This window comes from Papio anubis, chromosome 4 (assembly GCF_008728515.1).
Source record: "Papio anubis isolate 15944 chromosome 4, Panubis1.0, whole genome shotgun sequence".
Lineage (NCBI taxonomy): Eukaryota > Metazoa > Chordata > Mammalia > Primates > Cercopithecidae > Papio > Papio anubis.
This window is the reverse complement of record NC_044979.1, coordinates 27,524,731-27,551,966: the sequence shown is the minus strand read 5'-3', so window position 1 is coordinate 27,551,966 and position 27,236 is coordinate 27,524,731. Positions and strand designations below refer to the sequence as shown.

Below are 27,236 nucleotides of genomic sequence, written 5' to 3'. Positions count from 1 at the left end.
GCAAAGTTAGGCTCCAATTGTTTCCCTATCTTGCTTCCCTTAAAATGTTTCTTTTACCTTCCAAACAGACAACATGCATCTCTGTCTCAGGGGAACTCAATCCAAGAAAACACCTCACACCATGATGATATAAAGATGACATAATCTACAAAGCATAGAAGATTCTCATCTTGGTTTCTTAGATTTTCTAGCCACATATTTTAGACTCAGTTTTGTCACACAATTAGCAACACAAAATATACAGGTGTTTATACAACAAAATATTAATATAAAACAACAGTTGTCAGTCTTATGTTTGTGAAGACTAGAGAGTCCACTAGACTCATAAAAGGAATGATGAAGAATACTATCATTTCTTTCCATTTTTTCAGTTCTGAGGGTGAGTGACTCTGAAGTCAAAAAGAGAAAAATTACTTCAGTATAATGAAAAGAAATTCTAAAGCACTGTTTCATTATGTGGAGAAGTTCACTTTCACAAACAATTACTGAAGGCTTACTGTGTGTTTCAGATGCTGTGCTTGGTCCTACCTAAAATACAAAATGAAGACCACCTAGGCCCTGGTCTAAGGAAGTCACTCTCCAGAAAGAGACAGAGACATGTAAGTAAATAATTCCACTCGAGTATTATAAGTGTAATCATTCAACCCTGGACAAAGACACTAGAGGAAGGTCTGTCTGTAGGCGGAAAGGTCTAAAAAGGTTTTGCCATTTAAAGTATCATGTGAACAAGGTTGAACAAGGTTCCCAAGGATGCCTCTAAGAGCTGACTGGGGACTCCGGGAGCAAGAGGGGACACATGGGGTAGAGACTCAGCCTGGGAGGAAGCAGAAGGGTGAAGCAGCTTTGTGCATTCATCTCTCCTTGGCTTCAGGTTCAACAGATGGAAAATTAATAGGCATATGAAAATAAATAATTTTTTCCTCTAGATTATAAGATCCTCATGCTACATCAATAATTACTTACTTGACAAAAGTCAGAGACATTTTCTGTCTCAGAAAGAGCCTCTAAAATGCTGTGCCCTCATGAGTCACCCCAGTGGCATAAATCAGAGAAAAATTATCTGACTCAAATTGTAGTTACTGTAAAGGTTCATTATTACTTATTAAAAGCCCACAGGTCTACAGCCATAGGAAAAAAAAAAAATCCTATTCTTAGAAATAAGACTTATTTTCTCATCTTCTGCATGTTTGGTTTAATTTAAACTTCTTCTTGTAGTTTCAATAGACATTGATGGCTGAGGCGAATCTCTCTTTCACTCTATGGGAGATGAGAGGCTCCAACGGGGACCAGACTTTGGAAACTGCACACCATCAAGGGTTTGCCATTAGAGGACTTCTCTTGTCTAACAGAAACAGGGCAATGCTACAACCTTGTCATTCTTTTCCTCCTTCTAGGCTATCAGGAAGAAAACTGAATATCCTTACATCCTGAGGTCAGATGTATGGCTTTCATTCTGAATGCAGTAACTTCAAATGTAGACACGTGAACAGAAAGCTTTGTAATAGAAAAACAGCATTGTTTCATTAGATGACTACAGATAGTATTTCATAAAACACAAGAAAAACACTCAAAATTAGCTCCGAAAAATGTATGAAAGGTGATATTCTGATAATAAAAGAGAACCTCTCACAACAATAAAATGATCCAATTTCATATACCAATCAATAAGCAAGGGTCTACTAACTTCACCGAGAAAGGAAAAAAAACCTAAGTTAAAGCAAAATAATTTGGATCTTAAGGATGTCAATAATGTGGGCCTTACAGAAAGTTCCAAAAAACATGCTTTCAAACCTTTAACTCCATGAAAAACAAGCATTCCCTCCTGCAGCTAATGAGCACGACGCACTCAAGGTAGTCGCCATGCTATGAAATATGGCAATAGCTACAATGTCATCTGTTTAGTTGTTCATCGGTTCATTGCTTAGGAGCCACTCAGAAGCAGCTGGGCGCAGTGGCTCATGCTTGTAGTCCCAACACTTTGGGAGGCCAAGGCAGGAGGACAGCTTGAGTCCTGGAGTTCGAGATCAGCCTGGACAACACAGAGAGACCCTGTCTCTACAAATAAAAAAATTAGCCGGTTGCGGTGGTGAACTCCTGTGGGAGTTTGCTGTGCTTGTGGCCAATTAAGTGTTCCACTCTGAGGACAAAAATGAATGAACCTGGGAGTCTAAGATGGGAGGATTGCTTGAACCTGGGAGGTCTAGGTTACAGTGAGCCATGATTGCACCACTGCACTTTCTACATTCTTTTGCAATAGGAGCTTATTTTAAGTCATTCTTAGACACACAAATAAATAAGTTAATTTTGGGGGGCAGTCTTGATCTGGATTCTTGCTTTCGTCTGCAGCAGTCCTGTTATTAAGCACCATCTATACCCAGGGCACTCTTTCTTTTGCTCATTTTACCCATCCCAAACCTTGGCAGGAAATCCAACAGCAATGCTTTCACTCTTATCCCATCCTGATCTCCAGATATCACTATGAAAGTCTTGAAAGTAAGGAACTCACTCAAGAAATTTCCACTTCAAATTGACTAATGGCACACTGAATGGCTCCAGCATACTCAGTGACTGGCCTTTGGCAAGTGACTTAACCTTCCTTAGTTTCTTCAGTCTGCAAATGAGAAGGCAGAACTAGATGACCTCAAAGAGCCTCTCAAGCATCAAAGTTCTGCTTCTATGAAATACGTATGAGCAAGCACACTCAAGTGTAGACAATACGGACTGGCAAACAAGAGCAAGTAGGACACCCAGAAAAGTCCCAGGCTGTCAGATTCAAATCTAGCATCTTCTCAGGAACTCAACCTACTCACACAACTATTTCCGAGAGCACTGTTAACTGCTTGTCAGCAAAATTCATGTAGTAGTTCCATAGGTCATTACTTTAAAAAAAAAAAAAAAAAAAAAAAAAAAAAAACAGATCTGATTTCCATGTTCAAGTCAGTTTCAGCAACTGGGTTAAATAAAGTTAAACGAATTTCTCAACATCCTAGACTTTTACAGTGCTAAGAGGGCATGTGAGTTTCTAGGAGAGGTATTGCAACACAGCATTATCCCAAACTTAGTTGCCACAGCATCCTTTTTTCACAGGGCAAATCCTGCAGATCTTGTGTTCCTGGGAACACACTGGGAGTTTGCAGTGCTTGTGGCCAATTAAGTGTTCCACTCTGAGGACAAAAATGAATGGACTTGAAGGGTTACTCAGGGTCCCACCAGAAGGAGCCTTGGCTGCAGATCAAGACCCTCGTCTCCACTGCAGGTTCTGCTGCCAGCTACTTGTTTGCACTGGGCCCCATTAGCCACCTCCCCAGAACTGCTGGGCCCCACTGGCCTTCCAGGCATCCGCTGCCAGCTTCCTTCCCCAACACCCAGCCTCCTAGGCCCCCCAGCAGCACAGCACGGGGCCATCTAGGTCTCTGTTCTCCTCTGACTAGACTTTGCAGAAACACTGGCTGCAGGGGCTGCTCCCATGTCACAATCCAAATAATTGATGGCTTTCATTTCACTATCATCCTAATTTCTACATAATCACATAATAAATATTGGGAACATTTTGGAATTATTGCATAGAGAATTCTAAAAAAAAAAAATTCCTAATTGTCTTGACCTGTTCTCCAATGTAGATATAACTAAAGAAAATGAACCACAGTCTCTCTTCCAACTATTTTCTTTTCACAGAACTCTCCTAATTAGCAAACTACAATTAATACTAGAAATTAGAGGAACCACGTGGGATTCTTTGAAATAAAAAACAAAGCTCTTCTGCTAAGTATTACTGACTGAAATATAGTTAACGTGTTTTGTCACTTTCAAAAAGCCACAAATGAATTTCTCTGAAAAACCCAACGTCTTTATATATATATATAAATCCACAAAATTGGGGCTCTACCAAAACATGAATGTGGCAAAACCATGTGTCGCATGCCCTCCTTCAGTTTCATGTTAATCACTACAGCAAGGATTAAACTTTTGGAGACTGGAATTCAGAAAGGTCAGACAGGGATTCAGATGCTGGCCTAGCTGGGAAGTACTGAGGCAAGTTACTTAATTTTTCTTTAATCCCAGTCCCGTAAGTCATTAAAGGAAAACAGCAATACCCAGCTCACAGAATGGTTAAGTTTTAAGTAACATCAAGCTGAACTTGCCTCGTAGACTGGAAGCTACATTAATTAGAATTAGGTTTGGCTCAGGATGGCAGGAAACCCCAAATATCAGTGGCTTAAACAAGAGAAGCTTCCTTCTCAGGGAAATGCCCAGGAAGGCAAGCACCGCACTCCACCCATGTGTGACCTCAACCTCATGGTCCAAGATGGTGGCTTCCACATTCCAGACAGCAGAACGGGAAAGGGACGGAGAAGAAAGGGCAAAGCAGGAAGACACACTGTCCCTTAAGGAAGGTTCCTGGAAGGGCCCACGTGGTAACTCACCTCCCACTGACCAGAATTTAGTAACATGGCCATATAGCTATGGCTATGAAGGAGGTCTCAGGTTGCTATATAAAGGGGAGTATGGACACTGGGGGCCAATCAGCAGGCTCTGCCACAGAACTCAGTAATGGCTCATCTCCTATCTCCAGTGGCTCTAGCTTCCAGGAGGAGTAACATTCAGCCTGTAGGCATGGTACAGCACACCAGTTATTGGAGCTGGCATCCGCCCCGAATGACTGGATTCCCATGCTGTCCTAGTAGTTAAATATTTTGCAAATTACCCTTGCCTTTGGGAAGCTCTGCCTTAAATTTCCACAACAAACAAGATTTCCTTAATAGCACATGCTGTTCGGGACATAAATTTTTCCCAAGCTGGTTAGTTTTCTTTCCTGAAAAGGTATAGAGCCTAGCAATTTGCTTTAACAGAAAAATTAATTGTGCTGAATTACAGGATTCAGTTTTCAAAAATGAATACTTCACCGTTAACTCTACAGATGCTCCACCTTGATGCTCCTGGACGCAGAAGTACGGAGGTGTGGTGGTGGAGGAAAGCCACTCTGTCTCCACTGTCCACGTCCCCACCCTGCTGTCCTTCCCACCTATTCCTCACTGACAGTACCTGTCAGCCAAGGATGGGGAAGGAGAAAGAGCAGTGTGGACTTTTAAGAGAACCCTCAGTGCCCATGTGGCTTATCTGTGGGCAGGCTATGCCAAATAAGCCACGATGCGTCACAATTCGATTTAAATTCAGTTAACGCTAAGATTTATTTTCTTTTTTTTTTTTTTTTTTTTGAGACGGAGTCTTGCTCTGTTGCCCAGGCTGGAGTGCAGTGTCGCAATCGCGGCTCACTGCAAGCTCTGCCTCCCGGGTTCACGCCATTTTCCTGCCTCAGACTGGTGCTAAAGCAGGGAGACCCAGACTTAAAATAATTTCTTTTCAATCTCATCTTTCTGTTCTAATTATTTGCAAGAGTTTCAATCAGCATTTCCTAAGTTGTGTTCCACAAGTGTTAAAAAGGGTTGTATTTAAAAAAAAAAAAAAAATCAGTACTAGAAATACTTTTTTCCTAAAATGTATAAAATTTATGTAAGAAAAACAGTTTTAAAGCTTTAATTATTGCAGAATAGCCAGAATCTAAGAAATGCTGTGCCAGCATCAGGAGAAGGTGTGCCCGGCGGCCTCGTGAGGGTTTACGCTCTGGCCACATGAAGCCAGCCCTACGCTCTCACTCAACTGTGCAATTCTTTCTGTCCTATGTGACCCTGGCTTCCTAAGTGACCTATTCTGCATCCTGCACATTTTAAGAATGTGTTTTATCTCTTCCTTCATTATTTGATTTTTTCTACTAATAAAACAAGCATATATTTACAAAGTATATGAAGTATATGAACACGTATACGGTGAAAAAGTCAATCTCTTTCACCAGTCTTCTTCTTGTACTGTTTCTGTTCCCAGAGCAAAGTATTCTGTTTCTTGCGAATCTCTCTAGATTATGTATTTCCTAACCATAAAAAGTGGCATAAATACATCCTGTTTTGTACACAATACAGAATGCATTTCCAATATTCTAATGTTTTGTCATTTTACAAAGCTTCAATGTAACTGTCAGCACTTGCTGTAATTAATGTTACTAAACGCTCTGGAGTCGAAATTGAACAGCAGCATTTACTGTTATATATAGGTGCTGTTTAACTATGTATGGACCTCACCAATTATCAGTAATAGTCCAACCCTTAAAAGCTACTGGCACCAATTTTCTTTCCCACAACTAACTTACTATGGAACACTAATTCTCAACAGACAGCTGGAAGACTGCATCAGAACCTCAAGTGGGAAGGGCATGAAAATGCAAGCTCTCCATCCAATCACAGAAATTCCGCGATGTCCTCCCTGGGAGTTACCGCTTCTCCCATCCTCTCCCGTGGAAAGTCACTGCATTTAATGACAGATGTAACTGAACCAAGTGCAGAGTGCAGCACTATATAACAGAGCTTCTGCAACAATGGAGATGTCCCCATCCATGCCACCCAACACCAGAGCTACCAGCCACATGGGTCTAAGGAGTACTTCACATCTAGTACAACTGAGGAATGTTTTAATTTAATTTAAAATATGGATTCAAATGTAAATAGCCACAGGTGCCTAGTGGTCACTGAATTGTGGGAAGGCAGAAAAAGATATCAACTCCTCTTATAAAACAGAAGAACAACAGGAACTGTGTATGACTATATAGGGTAAGCCTAGCAGATTAAGCCCAAGTACATCTCCTAAGAATCATCTTTCTTAACATATGCAAGGCAGAGTGGACCAGTTCCAAAAATAATTTGTTTAGTTAAAGTTGGAACAAGCATTAAGTTATGTTGCAATTACCTCTAAAATTTGAAATTAAAATAATTTTAATTTACCCAAACTCTATGCTTGATTATGCATTCTGTTTTACATTTTTCCTGGCATGACGTTGCATGTGGATCACACTAAATTAACAGTTTCCCTGTTAGGCGAAAAAAAACAAACTGCAGAACAGTATGTACAATGTTATGCCAACCATGTCAGTGTATATGTTTGTATAGGAATATAGAATGCCTCTAGAGCACTGCGATCTAACAGGACACTTTGTCAGAATGGAAACGTTCTACGTCTGCACTGTTCATCACAGCAGCCACCAGCCACATGTGGCCATGGCACACTTGAAACGTGGCTAGTGTGACTGAGGAACTCAACGGTTAACTATATTTAATTTTAATTAATTTAAATTCAAACAGCCACAAGTGGCTAATTACTACCTTAATGAGATGGTGTGAGGACAGAAGACTAAACAAACCCCAAACTTAAAATGGCTACCTCCCAGGGATTATGATTGGAGGGAGGAAAATAAACTTTTACTTACTTTAAATACCACTATATTGCTTGGATCTACTTATTTAGTTTTGTAGAACTGGCATGTAGAATGCATTAAACAAACAGATAAAAAGGGGAAGTATCTTAGCCAGCGTGGGCTGTTCTAACAAAACACCATCAACTGTGTGACACAGACAACAGGAATTTATTTCTCACAGTTCTGGAGGCTGGAAGTTCAAGATCAAGGGGCCAGCAGATGTGGTTCCTGGTGAGGGCTTTCCTCCTGGCCTGCTGTGCCCTTATAAGGCAGGGAGAGACGGAGCACTTGGGTCTCTCTTCTTCTTCTAAGGACACAAATCCCATCATGGGGGCCCTACCCACATGACCTCATGGAAACCTAACTGCCTCCCAAAAGCTCCACATCCAAATACCATCACATTGGGAGTCAGGCCTTCAATATAGGGATTTTGGGGAAAGACAAAAACATTCAGTCCATTACAGAAGGAGAAAGGGGAAAAACCAAAGATTCCTTCTCCTTTCTGTATTTTTCTCCACTCCATTCACTTAGCTTAATAGCACTACAGAAACATTAGGATCTGAAATCTGGTTGTTTTCTGTTTTGTTTTGGTAGAGACAGAGTCTCACTGTGTTGCCCAAGCTGGTCTCAAACCGCTGGCCTCAAGTGATCCTTCTGCCTCAGCTTCCCAAAGTGCTGGGATTACAAGTGTGAGGCACTGTGCCTGGCCTGGTTCTTGAATAGCTGGAACAACGGCATTTCCAACCAAGCAGATAAGCAACCAAGTATCTGGACCTTAGGCTATTATAAATTCCAGTGTGATATAAATTCCAGTGTGAAACAATGTACTAGTGATTCAAAGTCCTCATATGTTTACACAATCTCTTGATGCCCCCAATAAATGAATGGAGGTGCCAAACCCATGCTAGACAAGCTGGAAATGACACTTTCCTTGTTACCTTTAACCATACCTGTTCATTGTTCATTGCTGTGCAAGGAACTGAACTGCCTTAAAGTGGTCCCAGAAGCTCCGTCTGGGTTGCTTCAACCAACTAGCCTCTCCCAGCTCTTTCCTTTGGAAGCCAAAGGCACTTTATTCCAGTAGGAGAGGTCATATTCAAGTTCAGCTTCCCACCAGCCCAGTGGCTTCCTCCACTCTGAGTGTGGGGGTACCGGGGCTTCCCACAGATCCTGAGGTCTCCAGGTACAGGGATGCTAGCATTCCCAAGCAATGCCTGCAAACAGCCATCCCAAATCCACATATCCCGGTCCTAAGCAGCCTGTATGTTCACCCATGGTCAAAGCTGCTTTCTTGTTCCCCATAAAAAAAGGTTAGGGTGGTTGCCAGGGGCTGAGGAGAGGGAAAAATAGGGAGTGACCGCTTAATGGAAACAGGGTTTCTTTTGTAGGGGGATAAAGAGGCTTTGGAACTAGACAGAAGGTTAGCTGTACAACATTGTGAATGTACTAAAATGCCATTGAATTATTCAATTCAAAATGGCCGATTTTATGTTATGTGGATTTTGCCTTCAAAAACTCATTAAAAATAAGGCCAGGTGTGGTGCCTCATGCCTGTAATCCCAGCACTTTGGGAGGCTGAAGCAGGTGGATCATCTGAGGTCAGGAGTTCAAGACCAGCCAGGCCAACACGGTGAAACCCCGTCTCTACTAAAAATACAAAAATTAGCTGGGTGTGGTGGTGCGCGCCTGTAATCCCAGCTACTCAGGAGGCTGAGGCAGGAGAATCACTTGAACCCAGGAGGCGGAGGTTGCAGTGAGCCAAGATCGTGCCATTGCAGTCCAGCCTGGGCAACAAGAGCAAAATTCCATCTCAAATAATGAATGAATGAAAGGATGGCGGAGGCAACATTTCATCACTCAAACACAGAACTGCCCTGGTGGACCCCCTTCCTCCCTGTTCTCAACCAAGCTTTGTTAAGATTTCTTTTTCCCTAACAAGCCTTGTAGAATTTGTCCTGAACCCTAGGGACCATGAGGGAATCTGCCTAACCTCTTCAACACTTTATCTTTCCAGTTGAGCCACGGACCCAACTGTTGCCCCGGAGTTTTTCTCTGTGAATAGTTTTTCATCTTGTTCTGCTACTTCCTACCACATTCCCCACAAGGAACTTTCACTCAGCATCCTATTGGAACTCAACATTGTGGGTAAATGCTATGTTCCTTGTCTGCAGTCGTGAGAAAACTCCTCGAGAGACTTTGACTAGAACCTTGATTGTTCTGCTTCAATCAAACACAGGGACTGGCCCTATCTGGACAATGGGTACAATCATTATGATTATGGTCAATTAATATCACCAACTCATTGTCTGACTAAACTGACGAATGGCTGGACTAGTGGAATTAGCTGATTGTTCTCCTTTATTACACCCTCATACAGCAACCCCTGGTGGAAATATTAGTAGTAAGGAGGTAAAAGTAAGGGGATAAAGACAAATGGATTTCTTCAGCCCTCCCCCTGCCACCTCTGCCACCTCTACTCCAGCCCCTGGTCATGCTCTAGAACCATGTTTCCAAAACAAATTTCACTACGAAATCGTTTTTTCATGGAACACCTGATAACATCTCCTCCTATTCACCTTGTTCATCCCTCACTTTCCCCATCTCAGTAAACAGCACTTCCCTTTACCTAACTGCTCAGTCTAGAAGTCTTGGAATCATCCTTAGTTCTTCTTTCATATCCTACAACTAAGCTATCAACAAATTCTACCAGCTCTATCTTCAGCGTCCCCAATCTAACCCTTTCTTCCAACCCCCAATGCTACTAACCCTGTCTCAGCTACCACCTGCCCACCTGGACCACTCCGCTCACTTGGACCACACCACACTTCCACTCTTGTCCCCAGCACACCCCCGCTGCCCCCATAGCATCCAGTGACCCTTTACTATTAAAAGTCCTAACACACCTTTCCTCTGTCCAGGAAGGACATCTCCTGCCACTGGGAGTCAAATCTAAACTGCCCACCACGACCCATCAGGCTTGCATGGACTGACCCCAGGTACCTTTCCAATTCCATTTCCAAATGCTCTTTTCCTTGTTGCCCACTCTGCTCCAGCGACATGAGGGCTGACAGAGGTGCTCCTTTGACCTGCCTAGCACTGTCTCACCTCGGGGTGTGACTCCCCCTGCCTGGAACGCTCTTCCTCTAACTGTCACCTGCTCGGAGAGGTCTGGAGACTTAGTGAAACCCGACTCTCTATCCCTCTACTTGGCTTTGCATCTCTTCACAGCACTTATCATAACCTGATATGGCACCCCATGTTTACTGGGTGCCCCGTACCCACTAGGGCAAAAGCTCAAACAGGCAGAAATGCTGTTCTGTGCCCCACTACATCCCCGGCACTCAGAGCTGGGTCGGGTTGGTAGGAGTGCTCAATAAATACTTATTGGATCAATTAATAAATAATTCTCATAGAACCATCTCTCAGAAGCATCTACTGTGAATTCCTTGTCTGCAGTAAAACTACAGAAGCAAAAGGAGTCAACGTGGGAGAGAGTACTATGATGGTCAGAACATGTAAAATGGAAGCGCTCCAAAAAGAACTGAATCCAGGTTCACATCACTATTGCCAGGCCCTGCATATAAGCATTTTAGATTCCCCAGAAGGATGCAGAGGTGCTAGTTTCCAGATAAGTGTAATAGATTAAATCGGACTAAATTATCTTTAGTGATCTATAAAGTGGTTCCTACATGGCTTCCACGATAGATAACCCTTACTTTTTTCCTCCTTTGGCTGTAAGTCACTTAAAATTTCAAAGCTGTGAAATATTTTAAGATTTAAGTTTGAAGTTAGCTTTTAAGGTAGCAGTAGGTGAATACAATATTTTGCTAGAAATATATTACCAATGAGAAACACAGTTATAACAAATGCATTACAAAATAAATGAGGCTAGTAAAATTTTCAGGCAGACTAAGGATGCTGTGTTACTAGTAATCATACCGTAACCAATGGAGAAAAAACCCAGCAATACACAAATGACTTTTAGCTAGTTACTTCTCCAATGCCTCACTATAAACGTAAAGCTAATATTCAACATGTAAACAGTCTATTCTTAGGACGTGAATTCTGTTTATCATCAGCCCTTTGAAAAAGGTGATGTGGGAGAGCAGAAAACTGTACTTGTACTAACAGGAGTTAAGAGCATGGGCTTTGCAGCCTCACCAAACCTAGACTGCGTTTCCCACTCTGTGACTTACTGTTTAAGTGACCTTGAGCAAACGACTTCACTTCTCAGAGCCTCAGTTTCCCCCTCTGTAAAATGAGGATAGTCCCGGCAGTCTTGAGGAGATTTTTAAAGATTATCTGGTCAGGTACGGTGGCTCACGCCTGTAATCCCAATACTTTGGGAAGCTGAGGCAGGCAGATCACCTGAGGTCAGAAGTTCAAGACCAGCCTGGCCAATACGGGGAAACCCCATCCCTACTAAAAATACAAAAATTAGCCAGGCATGGTGGTGGGTGCCGGTAGTCCCAGCTACCCAGGAGGCTGAGGCAGGAGAATTGCATGAACCCGAGAAGCAGGCTACAGTGAGCTGAGATCATGCTACTGCACTCCAGCCTGAGCAAGACTCCGTATCAAAAAAATAAAAAAGAGATTATATAAAATTATGTACATAAAATGCTCAGCACAGACTGTAGCAGTCTTTATTATATTCTCCTGGAATTCTACGCTGAGATGTTTCTCTCTCAGGGTCACCTGAAGGGCAGTGCTGTGTCATTCTCATCATCTTTGCATCCCCAAATGCCCAGCTCGGGAACATAAATCAATGAATTATGCCTACTAAACGTTCAGATTTTGACGTGAAAGTCAACTGAAGAGATAAGAGAAGAGGAAAGAAAATGAGAGGAGTAACAAGATGAGTAGAGGCAGTCTTTGAAGGAGCAGTAGAGGAGCGGGCAGCAACCCCTCCACGGCGAAGAGGAGAATCAGTGATGCAGAGGCATTAAACAGTACAGATCTGAGGCTTGGCAGAGGGGGAGGCCAACAGGAGCTCCAGACAAGCCTGGGAAACTTAGTGAGACCCCGTCTCTACAAAAAAATTTCAAAAATAGGCAGGTGTGGTGTCATGCACCTGTAGTCCCAGCTACTCAGGAGGCTGAGGCAGGAAGATCATTTGAGCCCAGGAGGTCAAGGCTTCAGGGAACTATGATCTGCGCCACTGCACTCTAGCCTGGGTGACAGAGCAAGACCTTGTCTCAAAAAAAAAAAAAAGAGGGGGACAAAACTGCCACTTCAGTGCACCTTGATAATTCTCATAGGCACTACTGAGCCTTGCAGAGGACCACACTTTCAGAATACTGTAATGGTGAAACCCGTCTACCAGGGAAATTCCTGCCCATTTCTAATCTGAAAGATGCTAATCAAACATCCCCCCATCCATGTGTGCAGAATACACGCTAGGGTACTATTTCTGCAGAGTGTAGAACTGCTCAGCGCTAAGAGACGTGGTTACTGTATACGGCCTGGCACAGCATTCAACTAAAATGATAGTGAGAAGTCCTAGGGCCCGTGCAAGTGTCCACATTCATGCAGCACAAAAGAGCCAGGTGCCGCTTGCTCTGCAACAGACTCCAACCCTCCAGCAGAAGGAGGAGAACAGAAGCCCAAAATTGTTTTGCTATAGTTAAAAGAGAAAACAGACATCTGTGCGTGCCTGTTGACAGAAGTGAGTTTGACAGAGATGAAATCAACAAAGACAACTAAAAGAAAGGGCAGTAAGAGACACATAAAAACTAGGGGGTTGTCAGGTTTGGAGGCCAAGGACCAGGTGGGGACCCAGTGGCAGGTAGGATGGAGGGACCTACTGCAGGAGTGCAGTGGATGGGAAGGCAAGGAAGATGACCTGCAGAAACCCTTCACCACGTCTGCACGTGAAGAACAGAAGAAACGGGCTGCTGGGTGAGGATGAGGGCAGAGGGGGATATTTTAAGTTTTGAAGCGTGGTGGCAAGGAGGTGCGGTAGCTCCTGTGTGACAGCCTCGCTAGGCTCTATGAAGTGGAAAATTGGATCATCTGTGAAGAGGAAGCGGGGAAGAGAAGCAGGCACAAGTCTGAAGAGAGTAGGCTAGATTGTAACAGTCACCGTGAAACCTAAGAGTGACAGTTAACCAGAATAACATGTACAATTACTGCATAGTGCCAAAGTGAGTGCCTGAAATTTGCGTGCACCGGTACCAATCTGCCCAGGTGTATGATTTTCTCCCAGAGTGCTTGGCAGCCCAGGTACAAGAAAAAGGAACAAACGATCAGGAAATGGGGGGCTTTGGCTAGAGAGTGATTTACAGTCTGGACCCTGGATTCTAAGTTGTATAAGAAGGAAAATATGCCGGGTGCGGTGGTTCATGGCTGTAATCCCAGCACTTTGGGAGGCCGAGGCAGACAGATCACTTGAGCCCAGGGGTTCAGGAGCAGCCTGGGCAACACAGCAAAACCCTGTCTCCACAGAAAATACCAAAAAAAAAAAAAAAAAATTAGCCAGGCATGGTGGCACGTGTCTGTGATCCCAGCTACCCAGGAGGCTGAGGTGGGAGGACAGCTTAGCTTGAAAGGTCAGGGCTATAGACTCCTGCCTGTGAGATAGAGTGAGACCCTGTTTCAAAAAAAAAGAAGGGAAATAAAAGTTAGAAGAAACTGATGGATACAGCACCAAGTAAACAGCAGACTACAGGTCTTAATGTAGGCAGAGGTAGGGAATAAATTTTTGTGGCAAGGTGGATGGGCTCGAAGAAGTGGGCGAATAGGAAATTTCTTTTATTTATTAATTTATTTTTAGAGACAGCCTTATCCTGTCACCCAGGCTGGAGTGTGGTGGCATCATCATAGCTCACTGTAGCCTCTAACTCCTTGGGTTCAAGTAATCCTCCTGCCTCAGCCTCTTGAGTAGTTAGAACTACAGGCATTTGCCATGAGGCCTGGCTAATTATTATTTTATTATTTATTTATTTTTGAGACAGAGTTCACTCTATTGCCCAGGATGGAGTGCAGTGGCACGATCTCGGCTCACTGCAACCTCTGCCTCCTGGGTTCAAGCAATTCTTCTGCCTCAGCCTCCCGAGTAGCTGGGATTACAGGCGCGTGCCACCATGCCCGGCTAATTTTCTGTATTTTTAGTAGAGACAGTGTTTCACCATGCTGGCCAGGCTGGTCTTGAACTCCTGACCTCATTATCTACCCGCCTCGGGCTCCCAAAGTGCTGGGATTACAGGTGTGAGCCACCTTGCCCAGCCAGACTGGCTAATTTTTAAAAATTTTTTGTAGCAGCAGAGTCTCACTATGTTGCCCATGCTGGTCTCTAACTCCTGGCCTCAAGCGATCTTCCCGCCTCAGTCTCCCAAAGTGCTGAGATCACTGGTGTGAACCACTGTACCTGGCCTCAAATAGGGAATTTCTGACTTGCTGATCTGAACTGTAAGCAGACAAGGTCTAAAGACTGGGGGGTCAGGGGGCAGCTGAGGAGAAGATCACTGATGATGAGAGCCCTGATATGGTTTTGTTCTATGTCTCCACTCAAATCTCACCTTGAATTTTACTAATCCCCACATGTCAAGGGTGGGACCAGGTGGAGGTAATTGAATCATGGGGACAGTTTCCCCCATGCTGTTCTCATGACAGTGAGTTCTCACGAGATCTGATGGTTTTATAAGGGATTTTCCCCTTCGCTCAGCACTCATTCTCTCTCCTGCCGCCCTGTGAAGAGGAGCCTTCCACCATAATTGTAAGGTTCCTGAGGCCTCCCCAGCCATGCAGAACTGTGAGTCAATTAAATCTCTTTTCTTTATAAATTACCCAGTCTTGGGTATGTCTTTATTAGCAGTGGACTAATACAAACCCAAAACCCAAGCAGCCACAGAAACAGATGGGTTGTCTAATGAAGCTGAAGCAGGCTGGAAAGCAATGAGCCAGTCATTAATGATGAGTGGGAGTGATGGGCAAGTCAGTAGGTCACAGTTACAAGGTGGACAAAACGATGGGTCTTACCCATGCCTGATGCTCCAAAGAGAGGGCTATCACACAAGGGGGGAAAAGCAATGATCCAGGGCAGCCATGCCAAGAATGGGTGCTACCAATCCCACCTTCTGAACAGTTACATCTCTGCAATGTTAAAACTAATCTACCTAATCAGGTCATTCCTGCCAATTTTTATCTGGAAGATGCATATCAACCTTTCCCCTGCATTTATACAAAATAAATACTATTTCTACAGGTTTTCCAAGTAAAATCTTCAATGAATGGAAAATCTATCTTAAAACTTTCAGAAAGGATCACACATTTACCCACAAGCTTACAGGGTGTAAGTAAATTGCCATTTTTATTGTTTTTAATGCCAAGTGTTTATTATATCTTATACCAACTGGAAACAAAGTTTTGCCTCAAAATTAGAAATCTATTTCTTTATCATTTGTACCAAAGATGCAGGGATCTGGTATATTTTTACTATCTCCTGATCTTCCAATATTTTGTCACTCATTCAACTTACAGTCTCATATATGATGCATCTTTTTATGTTACTAGAGGTATTTCATGGGGAAATTTAGCTCTTCTACTCCTCTGAATTATCTTGTTGTCTCCTTTGGGAAAATTTAATTGATATCCACCCTTCTATTTTCCATTTTCCCAATTGAATGCTCCCCTGTTCTGCCACGGCACTCTATGGATAGCTCTGTTATTGCACTTAACACATTCAAATGTCAACCACAGCAAACTTTGTAACCTTGGGCAAGCACTTAATCTCTCTGGGTCTTACCTTACTTATGTATAAAATGGAGAAAATAACAGTAAGAACTTCATCAGGCTATTTATCCACTCATGAGCTAATGCCCAGAGAGTAGTTAGAACAGCGCCTTCCATACAGTAAGTGCTAGTGAAGCTTTTGCTGTTAGTACCATGATATGCATTTGTACGTCTCTCCTTTTGGATTTGTTTGCACCTTTAAAATGGGGACTAGGTCTTAATCTCTATATCCGCAGTGCCTGGTATAGTGAATAAATGCATGCATCAATTGATTAGTTCTTTTTTTTTTTTTTTCTGAGACAGGGTCTCTCTCTGTCATTCAGGCTGAAGTGCAGTGGTGCCCACTGAAGCCTCAACATCTTTGACTCAATCAGTCCTCCCATCTCTGCTGCCCTTGTAGCTGGGACTACAGGTGGGTACCACCAAGCCCAGCTAATTTTTTTTTTTTTTTTGTAGATACAAGGTTTCACCATGTTGCCCAGGCTGGTCTTGAATTCCTAGGCTCAAGCAATCTGCCTGTCTGGGCCTCCCAAAATGCTAGGATTATAGACATGAGCCACTGTGCCCAGCCGCATTAGTTTTTATCTCACAAAAAAGTAAAAATGTAGATATTAAAAATAATAGGCCAAAGCATCACCTTACTTACAACCCATCTTGTTTGAAAAGTAATTTAAGGCAGTTCATAAAGTACAGCCTGACATTTCAAATACATAACTTAAATGAAACAAGTTAAAATTAAGGGTGCAGCACCTTGGGGATTTAGGCAGGAGGACTGCATGAGCCCAAGAGTTCAAGACCAGCCATGGCAACATGGTGAGACCCCATCTCTAATGATTAAAAAAATAAAATCAAATTAAAGGTAGAACTGTATCATCAATACCACTAAAATGTCAGTGTCAAAAAAACTTAAGAATTAAGTACACTTACATATATTTGGACTGTAAGAATAAGAAATTTTTCACTATTGCTATAGAAAAAGGAAAAAAATGTCCGCGACATAGCTCTAGACAAGAGTTTGCTATGTGGATTTCTTTCACAGATCTAGGTATCCAGGGAGGAGAAAAACTCCATAACAACTGAGGTCCCCTACTTAATATGCTACAATTCTGCAGTAGGGAAGTCCCAAAGTTGATGGCAACAGAAGGGAAACAACTGGGACATCCACAAACATTCAGATGATTGTGGCTGTAAGTTCCAAACGTTCATGACGCCCACAGATGCTCAGCGTGGGGAGGTGGCTCCTCTCCATCTCCAGGAGAAAACAGCCACTTCCCACATCTCACCCGTGTTTAACATTTCTACGGGACACCTATCTAGGACCATAACACCACCCTATGTAAAACTAGCACTGCTAAGATTCTGTCATTCTGGTTCTTTTCAGATAGTAATTATTTCTAAAACTGTTGAAAATGAAGGCTGGGCGCAGTGGCTCACACCTGTAATCCCAGCACTTTGGGAGGCCGAGGTGGGAGAATCACCTGAGATCAGGAGTTCGAGACTAGCCTGACCAACATGGAGAAACCCTGTCTCTACTAAAAATACAAAATTAGCCAGGCGCGGTGACACATGCCTGTAATCCCAGCTACTCGGGAGGTTGAGACAGGAGAACTGCTTGAACCCAGGAGGCAGAGGTTGCAGTGAGCCAAGATCGCGCCATTGCACTCCAGCCTGGGCAACAAGAGCGAATCTCCATCTCAAAAAAAAAAAAAAGTGAGTCTCACATAACTAGTAGAACATTCCTCTTTCACTGACACGTGAAAAAAAAAAAGCCACCTTTTTCATTAAAATGGAATGTAATGAAAGTCTATGTTAAAGTCTGGGAGTGTTAGTGTTTCACAGAGGAAGAAAAATGTTTCTCATATCCTTCAGGTCACCCCAGTAGAAACCTATATAAAAAGGGTGAGTGTGAAGAGTTAAGAGGAAAACCTTTAGCAAACTGAGGTTGTTTCTACTTGCTGAAAGGGTCTCTCATTTCTATTCATGAATGGCCTTTCTACGCTTTCTCCTGAGCCACAGAAGAGGACATTTCAGCACAACCTAAGGTAGACTGAAACAAGTAAAGCATCTGGATAAACTCCAGCATGAACACTGAAAAAAGAAACATGACTAATAAGCTCTCTTCTCCACATGCTGGAGATTCTACTGATGGTAACACACTCAGACACAAACATGTTAACCAATAATAATCAACTTCACTGCTAAGGCAATTACTTGAAGTGGTAACTTCCCTTCTGCTTTCCCAAATAAGGGAGCACAAAATATATACATATATATGAACATTCTCTTCCAAGACAGAGCATTAAAAAGATAAAGCACCACACACACACACACACACACACACACACACACACCCCTTAAGAACAGTGTGTGTGTCCTTTAATTAAATGTTGGGCTTTTTAATTTACTTATTTTAAGTTGTTGTTTCTGTGATCTCAATCTGACAAGAATTGCATTTGAGGATTAAAATTGCCAAGCACATACCTTTTTAGTTCCTCATCTTTTAATTACTACATAAGTGGTTGCCTAGGAAACCTCCAGACTGAATGATGAAGCTCAAACGCATTCTCATTTCTAAGCTTGCAGGTTTGACTCACTACCTTTGCTCCCCAAAAACTAAGTCCTCCAGAATTATTAGAGCCAGATATTTTTGCAACCTGGATGACATGTTAAAAAAAAAAACACACAAAAGGTGAGTAACTATTTTTTCTGAATACAGGTTTCTTGGAGAAATAAAAGTTTAAAAGGCCAAGTCCCTACTCACAGAAAATTCAGAAGAGAAATGCATGTCTTCAAATGCACCCATACAATCTGTTACCAGGTAATTGTGGAGTGTTATTTTTATGGTAATATGTTAACATGGTAGTCATTAAACATTATAATGAAAGACAATAAAGAACCTGGGAAAGCAGACCATGGAGACACCAAATTAAATAACGTCAGAGGGGATGCAACCCCCCAACCACTGCAGAAACCACCCCTAGCTCTGCCACCAGCTCTGGTTCCCTGTCCTTTCTTACAACCTAGCTCCACCTCTGCCCAGAATGACATGACATCATCATTGAACAGTGGCAAGAAAACATAGATCTATTTTGCTGTATGCCAAGTAAACAGGGCTGATCACCATACACAAATATGTACGCAACTGAGCATAAACGCATCTCAGAAGGTTCTGTTTCAACCACAGCAGATGCACTGAAGTAGGCTCATCTGGCAGCCCTCAGAGGAAGGACCGAGTGTTGCATAACTCCAGCAAATGACAGCAGAAATACTGAGAACAGCCAGAACACCCAGGCCAGATGGTACTGTGGTTCTGAAGCAGCGCCTGGGGAAGACAGAGGTGGGGCAAGTGGGGCAAGTGGGCCCAGTGGCTGGAGGCAGAGTACACTCAGCAGAAGGCCTTTGATTACTTTCTCTCAGCCCTGATCTCAAAGTCTGGCTGCTTCCTCTAACATCCTTGCATCATGATCTCATCATCATTTACTTTAAATTTATAAATTTTGAACCAACTCTTCCGGAGGAAAAGCAACAACGAATTTCCACCTCCATCCCCCAGCTATGCTTCTGCCTCAGGGTAGAGGAGTTTGGGTAGGAGAGGAAAAGACAGACCAGAACTCAAGGCTCTCAGGCCGGGCACGGTGTGGCTCTTGCCTGTAATCCCAACACTTTGGGAGGCCAAAGTGGTCAGATCACTTGAGGTCAGGACTTTGAGACCAGCCTGGCCAATAAGGTGAAATACCATCTCTACTAAAAATACAAAAATTAGCCAGGCATGGTGGGATGTGCCTGTAATCCCTGCTATTTGGGAGGCTGAGGCAGCAGAATTGCTTGAACCCAGGAGGCGGAGGTTGTAGTGAGCTGAGTTTGCGCCACTGCACTGCACTCAATCAAGCTTAGGCGACAAAGCAAGACTCCATCTCAAAAAAACAAGCAAACAACAACAAAAAGAACCTCAAGGCCCTCATCATTTCTCCCCAGGATAACTAAAATTTTCTGCTAACTACTATCCCCACTGCTCCAACCTCACACTGTAGCTAATTCACTCCCCACAAGGATGGTCAAGATTTTCCTTCACTTAAATAAATTCCCTCCCTGGCTTCTATACTGCCTTCAGGATGAAAACCCAAGTTCCTCTCAGCTTAGTTTAGAAAGCTCTTCACCAGGTATGCCCTTGAAAACTTGATTGCATTCCACTGTAATCTCAAAATTGTCAAAGAAAAACTGTTCCGTACCCAGTCTGGAACAGAATCAAGTGGCCTGCTATAAAATTCACAATATCTACTAGGAAGAAATGAACAGCATTCTTGGGCGGGGGGTGGGGGTGGGGGGTGGGGGGAAGCTTGCTTTTTCTCTAATGCGATTTCCTAAATGAACTTTAAGGAAATTAAGACTTGCTCTGGGCAACTCATTACCATCTACCCGGCTGACTGTCGGCTATCACAGTGTAGAGGTTTTTAACCAGACATTCGTTTCAATGATGATATTTAATCACTTTCTTCCCTTAATGTCCCTACCAAGAGTGAATCGTTGAATGTGCCTACTGCAGGACTTTCTCCTTGCATTGCAAAGCTAAAATAAACTTGGCACATGCTCAAAATTAAACTGTCTGAAAAGTTTTAACAAAAGCTACCTAACCTAAAGCAGGTCCTTTTGCCTTGCAGTCTCAGGACACTTTTTGGTCTCTTGCCTCCTTGGGCCTTCGAATACTCAGCAACCTCCTACAGCGAGCACCCACCAAGGCTGACACCAGGAATATTCAGGAAAAATTCTGTTTTACTATTGTTGTTTGTTGGCTTTTGGATGGGAGGACTTTTATTTATTTTTTTTTATTTTATTTTTTTGAGACTAGAGTCTCGCTCTGTTAACCTCTGAGACTCAAGCAATGCTCTCTCACCTTGGCCTCCTAAGGCATGCACCACCACACCCAGCCAATTCTTTTGTCATACAAGCAGTGTTTCAATCTGTTGCCTAGTCTGGTCTCAAATGATCCTCCTGCCTCAGGCTCTCAAAGTGCTGGGATTACAAATGGGAGCTACTTCGACCAGCCCTGGATGACTTTTAAATGCCATAAGAGAAAGACAGTCTCTGTTCCCCTCCAATTTCCCCCTGGCCTTTCAGATCTCTGGGAATACTCTCAATAAGAAAAAACTTCCCCTGAGGAGTGGACCTGGTGCTGGAGGACAAAGGGACGCTTCCCCCCCCCCCCCGCCCGGAATGCTGTTCATGTCTTCCTAGCAGGATATTGTGAATTTTATAGCAGACCACTTGATTCTGTTCCAGACTGGGTACACTCTCTGCCCCAACCCCTCAGTGGCAACCCCCATCTTCTCTGGTTAACTTCTATCCATCTCCAAAGTCCATGTCAATCATAGGTCAAATGTTAGTTCCTCCGGGAGAACTTGCCAAGGAGGCTGAACCCAAGTTCTTCCAGGTGCTTCAGGATCAGAGCTGTTACTGTATTGCACTGCATTTATCTCACCAGAGTGGGAGCTCACTGAGGACAGCACGGGGCCTTTTTATTTCTGTATTCCCCACCCTATCACAGAACCTGGCTCAAAACGAGCACATCTTAAATGTTTGCTGAATGCATGAATGCCAACAGCCAAGTGCAGGAGTCAACCTTCCAGGCAAAGGTGTTACATTTCCTTGTGTAATTCACCTTTGGGGGCTCTGTGTTTGCACCAAGCCAAAATCAGATGGGATAACCTGATGTTCAGACTGTTGTTTCTACATCTTAGTGTTAAGGAGGGAGACAAAGCTGGGAAAAATGTACTGAAAGGGGTCATCACTGTGCAGCCTAGTAACCAACCCTAAAATGCAGCCTCTCCCTGGACCGAGGTGGAACTGGAATCTGCCAGGCGGCCCCGGCAGCACTCTCCTGAGGACCTGGCACAGAGCGGGTAGTCCTGGAGTGACTCAACCCGCTGAAAAGCACGGACAAGCCCGCCTGTCTAAGAGAGGAAGAAATGTTTAAACATAAAATTTCCTAAAATGTTTAAACCAGAGGAAAAACACAGAATCTTTCAGAGGAGAAGCAATATGAAAAGACAGATAATACCTTTAAAGCAGCCTTATAGATCTAAATCTTCTTGGCACAAGAACATAAAAATTTAGTTGTTTTTTGAAAATATCACGTTAGGTAAGTTCCGGGGATGTCAGGGCCTGAGGGTGAACCAGGAATATTCACGAAAAATTCTGTTTTACTATTGTTGTTTGTTGGCTTTTGGATGGGAGGACTTTTATTTATTTTTATTTTATTTTTTTGAGACAAGAGTCTCACTCTGTTGACCTCTGAGGCTGAAGCAATGCTCTTGCCTTGGCCTCCTAAGTAGCTGGGACTACAGGCATGCACCACCACACCCAGCCAATTCTTTTGTCATAGAGGCAGTGTTTCAATCTGTTGCCTAGTCTGGTCTCAAATGATCCTCCTGCCTCAGCCTCTCGAAGTGCTAGGATTACAGATGGGAGCTACTTCGACCAGCCCTGGATGACTTTTAAATGCCTTAAGAGAAAGACAGTCTCTGTTCCCCTCCAATTTCCCCCTGGCCTTTCAGATCTCTGGGAATACTCTCAATAAGAAAAAACTTCCCCCGAGGACTGGACCTGGTGCTGGAGGACAAAGGGAATGCCCAGGGACTTTGCTGTCTGTATACAGGTTACTAGTTTTCTTCTCATTTAACACAACTTCCATCTGGTGCATCTGCAAGGGTGCTTCAGAGTGGAAGGACTGATGGCAGGTTCCTGTCTACCACCGAGGCTTTTCCCATGTTCTTAGAGGGAGAGAGGAGGGTGACGGAACACACTGAAATGGGAACCCCCTGTCCCCACAGAAACCGTGGTATTCTCCTACACAAACACTAGAAAGTCCCAGAACAACATAGGTGGTCCCCACAGATGTTCTTTAACTCTTTTTTTTTTTTGAGACTGAATTTTGCTCTTGTTGCCCAGGCTAGAGTGCAGTGGCGCAATCTCGGCTCACCGCAACCTCCGCCTCCTGGGTTCAAGACATTCTCCTGCCTCAGCCTCCCGAGTAGCTGGGATTACAGGCATGCGCCACCACACCTGGCTAATTTTTTTTTGTATTTTTAGTAGAGACAGGGTTTCTCCATGTTGGTCAGGCTGGTCTCGAACTCCTGACCTCTCAGGTGATCCGCCTGCCTCAGCCTCCCAAAGTGCTGGGATTACAGGTGTGAGCCACTACGCCTGGCCTAACTAACTTTCCTATAGAGTACTAACTACAAGATGATCTACCTTATAATTTAATTTATCACAGTTCTTTATCTCAGTATATTTTTCCAAAAGGGGCTCAACATTTATCATCTTTTTGAAGGTCATTTCAAAGCCTTAGAAACTGGCCTCAACACCTATCAGATCTGAGCAGTAAAAATACACCCTGACTACTGAGCTTGAAGCATGCGAGAGCCTACAGCTAACCAGGGAGGACACGGTGAGTTTAGTAAAAGGCAGGTAAGGAGGAGCGTTGCGTCCAAAGCTCTGTAGAATTTTCTTTACTTGCTGCATTAAAAAAAAAAGACCCAGAATATATCCAAAGATCTTACATTTAATAGGTCTTTAACCTGAGAACAAATCAATTAATTTTTAGATTTCATTTTATCATGCTCCTTCTTACACATCCATACTTAGAAAAAAGAATGAGTAATATTAAAACAAAGTAGCGGCACACTGAACAGACCTCACACCACTGAGATAGAAGACGAATGCAATCATATCCTACATTCTACACATATCTGAAACGTTAAAAGAAACTTACAGAACGTGTGGGAATCCCCCGCATGAAATTAAGAATTGTTTGACTGACTAAAAGTAGAATTGAAGGGTTGAAGAAAGGATTTCCCCTGTGGTTGATTAAGAACATTATTCTTGTTTTGAGTCGTCATACCAAGTGACCATGAAGTGAGAAGACTTGTTAAAATGCATTTTTTGAACTTTTTCCCTTGGTGCTAGATCCCAAGACTGGCTTAGAAACAAAATACTGTAACATACTCCAACTTTCTTAAATAAATTACAGTAACACCAAGAGAGGGAACAGGAAGTTCTACTGTTCTTAAGTAAGTTGATGGTAACACCATGAAGAGGAAACACAAAGTTCTAATGTTCTGAAAAGACACTTTAACCAGTCCACCTTAATGGAATGCCTGCAACTGAGGATGAAGTAAAATGTCTGCAAATGTGGGTCTGAAAATTGGTCATATAAATCATCATAAAATGTATCACACAGTTTTTTGAAACAGTCAGTTTCCTAAAACATGTGACATGATGATTCAATGAACAAATACATCATTTATATACATCTCTTCAAGAACATTCCTATTGTATCTAAAATAGTAACATATTCTTCTTTCATCCATATTTTAGCAAATGGGTTTGAAGTGAAAATGTAAAGAAAGTTATCGGAGTGGAAAAGAAAATCAGACAAAAATGATCAAATTCATTAAGAATTTCACCTCCCACAAACATGAAAACAACAAGCTATCTGAAATCTGAACCTGAGGTTCAACTACTCTACAAGAAGTGGTGTGTGGAAGGTCAAACTACTCACGATGTTAGGGGCCGGGTGCCGCCTGAAATCCCAGCACTTTGGGAGGCCGAGGAGGGTGGATCACAAGGTCAGGAATTTGAGACCAGTCTGGCTAATATGCTGAAACCCCAGCTCTACTAAAAATACAAAACGTAGCTGGGTGTGGCGGCAGGCGGCTATAGTCCTAGCTACTTTGGGAGGCTGAGGCAGGAGAATTGCTTGAACCCGGGAGGCAGAGGTTGCAGTGAGCTGAGATCGTGCCACTGCACTCCAGTGTGGGTGACAGAGCGAGACTCCGTCTCAAAAAAACAAACAACTATTCATGATGTCAGAGAGCATTCAAATTCACAAATCTTTAATTTACACATAAAAAGATAACAGCAGATTCATGAGAATAAACATATTTTGGTATTTATTAGGTAAGCTGCAGTGTGGATAAAACATTCACATACTAAACTTTATTCCCTGGCAGCAGGAGAAAAAGGAGGCATTCTTATGCCAGAAGAAGGAAGCACAATCTGTGGAGGCAAATGAGCAGAATGCAGTAGCTGGTGCAGTAGAAGGATGATGTATTTTACAGAGCATGAAGATTTTAAAAGTAAAACCAGGAAGGGCGCGGTAGCTAATGCCTGTATTCCCAGCACTTTGGGAAGCCGAGGCGGGCGGATCACTTGAGGTCAGCAGTTTGAGACCAGCCTGGCCAACATGGTGAAACCCCATCTCTACTAAAATTAGAAAAATTAGCCAGGCGTGGTGGCACACACTTGTAATCCCAGCTACTTGGGAGGCTGAAGCAGGAGAATGGCTTGAACCTGAGAGGCGGAGACTGCAGTGGGCTGAGATCATGCCACTGCACTCCAGCCTGGGTGACAGAGAGAGACTCTATCTCAAAAAACAAACAAACAAACAAAACAAACAATAAACCAAATGTACAAGGAGTGGAAGAAAGATTCAACATAGCTACTATTTCCAATACTTCTTCGGTTGAGAATAAATTTTTATTCATTCTTAAGGCTCTAAACACAAACTCTCTATATTCAGAGTCAAAAAAATATTAGGTATGGTTTCAAATATAACTGGGTACCAACGGGTAAGACAAGTAATAAAACTTTTAACTTGAGACTATGCAGTGCTTGGTGAGCTGCTTCCACAGAACGGAGTATTGGAAAGAAGGGGAAACAAATTTCCATGGTCAAGGTGAGCATGAGCAGTGGTAAGTCATGTTGATAGCATTCTCTTTTCACACGGATGTGATAAGGATATCCCTTCACCTCTGTGATTGTCCTCCCAAAAACCTACATCCCAGTCTAATAATGAGAAAAACATGAAAAAATCCAAACTAAGGTACATTCTGCAAAATACCTGCCCAGTATTTCTCAAAATTGACGAGGTCATCAAAAACAAACATCTCAGAAACGACCACAGACTGGAGGACATTAGGAGACATGGTGGCTAAATGTGCTGTGATATCCTAAGTGCAGAACAGAAAAAGGACATTCGGAAAAATGGGTGAGCTCTGAATAAAATGCGGATTTTAGTTAACAGTAAAGTACCAATGTTTCTTCCTTAATTGTGACAAATGTAAAATAATAATGTAAGAGTCAGCAACAGGAGTCACTGAGTAAGGGGCATATGGAAACTCGGTACTATCTTTGAACTTGTCTTCAAATGTATAATTATTCCAAAATAAAGAGTTTATTTAAATTTTTAAAAACTAGGCCAACAGCACCGAGGTATGTATGGTCCTTCAGGTGTGCACTGCAGCCTTGGCTGCAGCGACAGGGACAAGCACAGGCTTGGGTCCTGGTCACCCTGCCTGCTGACCAACAGACACACTGGCCGATTTGGGAACCTGTCTCAGATGCCAGTAGACCACAGATGGCGTGCATGCGACAAGAACAAACATCTCTGAAGTGCCTAACACCCCCATCTGAAGTGAAAAATAGGCAATTTTATGCAAGAAAAAAAGACAAGGCCTAAACAGGTTGGCTGGGAGCCATCAGTGCTCTGTGAAAACACATTGACAAACCAGCCTTCAGACTTCACTTGGCAAATACCACTGCCAGCATCCAGGCAGGTGTGAAACAGTCATACAGACCTCCCTTGCATACCCAGCAGGCTCTGTGTCCTGTTTCCTCACCACAAAAAAAGGTAAATCAGAGAAGTGGGGATACAGAATTCCTTTAAATATCTGGGGGAGAAAGTAGCTCACACACAAAAAAGGCTTCTTCAACCAAGCAGCAGTTAGTGTCTATTTTCAGGAATCTGTCCAGCCAGGGAACACGTGGCACCATGAGAGACCTGTTTTGTAAGGGGGAGGCAGCAAAGCCTGTGCAGTGCTGTTCATTATAGAAAAACATTTTGTCCTTACAGAATAAACAGGTGGCAGGAGTGCATTTGCTGCAGTGGATTTCTTTAATTACACTGAATTTTAACCCAAAAAGAAATCTGGGGGTTTACCTGCTCTAACCAAAAAGTTCCAGAATTTATGAACTAGATGAATATGTAGCACTCATTAGGCCAGAAAATTAAAATACAAATGCCTTTAAGGATTTTTTTTTTTTTTAAGAAAATTAACACAGTGTAGGCCAGGCATGGTGGCTCAAGCCTGTAATCCCAAACACTTTGGGAGGCCGAGGCAGGCGTATCACTTGAGGTCAGAAGTTCGAG

At 43.0% G+C, this 27,236-nt stretch overlaps 2 long non-coding RNA genes across 6 annotated transcripts in view; one reads left to right on the top strand and one right to left on the bottom strand.

Annotated features, from left to right (window-relative positions):
• LOC103883247 overlaps positions 1 to 27,236 on the bottom strand; it is a 167,351-nt gene that overhangs the window by 67,695 nt on the left and 72,420 nt on the right. The gene's annotated exons all lie outside the window — the stretch shown is intronic.
• LOC103883246 overlaps positions 22,567 to 27,236 on the top strand; it is a 36,059-nt gene continuing 31,389 nt past the window's right edge. The window contains exons 1-2 of the long non-coding RNA XR_001901214.2: positions 22,567 to 22,682; positions 23,358 to 23,474. This is a non-coding gene — a long non-coding RNA (uncharacterized LOC103883246). The remainder of the gene's footprint in view (positions 22,683 to 23,357; positions 23,475 to 27,236) is intronic.